The sequence below is a fragment of the Vombatus ursinus genome, unplaced genomic scaffold, assembly GCF_900497805.2.
Source record: "Vombatus ursinus unplaced genomic scaffold, bare-nosed wombat genome assembly UNPS02015066.1, whole genome shotgun sequence".
Classification (NCBI taxonomy): domain Eukaryota; kingdom Metazoa; phylum Chordata; class Mammalia; order Diprotodontia; family Vombatidae; genus Vombatus; species Vombatus ursinus.
In genome coordinates this window covers 739241-740223 of record NW_020954844.1, presented here as the reverse complement: position 1 = coordinate 740223, position 983 = coordinate 739241, and the positions used below count along the sequence as shown (strand labels likewise).

The window sequence follows — 983 nt, the reverse complement described above, 5'->3', positions numbered from 1 at the left end:
TGTACAGAGGGCTGTTGCTATTTTTTTTTTCAAAATTCTTGTAACAGTTTTCACTGATCTACAAAATGTGTCAGGCTCTACTTGCAAGAAGGAACAGCACCTGGCACTCCCACCACCACCACTGCCCAGTCTTCCTTTATCTCAGCCAGGTGATCTCCATGGACAGTTCCCAACTAAAGACCCCAACTTGGCTTGCTAGAATTTGTTCCTGTCTCAGTTGGAGATCTGTGATTGTTCTCACCAAGCTTGAGCCAGAGGGTTGCCTCAGTAATCATGGTTCTGCCTTTCCATGTCTTAATCATTCTGAGCATCTCTTGTCCTTGTCCTCACATAAATGCTAAGCTAGACAAGCCCAGACCCTGAGGGGTTAAGGACAGCAGTCTAGACTGCTAAAGAGTTTTTAAAGGGTAAACCACAAAGATGTGCCTCCTAGAACTGGCTGCTTCACCCCAGGGAGATGCTCCCAGTGACCTGCTTGCTCTGTGGAAACTCCATTTACACATACTGAGATTAGATCCTGTACAAAAAAATAAATAAGACCTTATGCAAGGTCCTCTTAAAGTCATCTACTATTTTACCAAAGCTGGATCTCGAACCCAAGTGATCCCTTTTCACTGCATCACACTGGACATTATTTAGTGGTACCCAATAAAATTTCAATAAATTCATTTTTGTTGAGAGACAGCTAGGAAGACTGAGGCTCAAGTCTCACTTCTGACAGATACTGCCTTTGTGATCCAGGGCCAGTCCCTTAGCCTGTCAGTGGTCTAGGCAACTCTCCAAGACTGAGTTTCAGGGAAAGTGCCAACCTGAATTGGTGGAGGAATTTCCTCACCTGGAAGTTCANACTTCTGACAGATACTGCCTTTGTGATCCAGGGCCAGTCCCTTAGCCTGTCAGTGGTCTAGTCAACTCTCCAAGACTGAGTTTCAGGGAAAGCGCCAACCTGAATGGGTGGAGGAATTTCCTCACCTGGAAGTTCT

General features: G+C 45.4%; 1 protein-coding gene across 1 annotated transcript in view; it reads left to right on the top strand.

Annotated features, from left to right (window-relative positions):
* Nucleotides 1-983, top strand: part of DNAH6 (dynein axonemal heavy chain 6) — a 236355-nt gene that overhangs the window by 192226 nt on the left and 43146 nt on the right. The gene's annotated exons all lie outside the window — the stretch shown is intronic.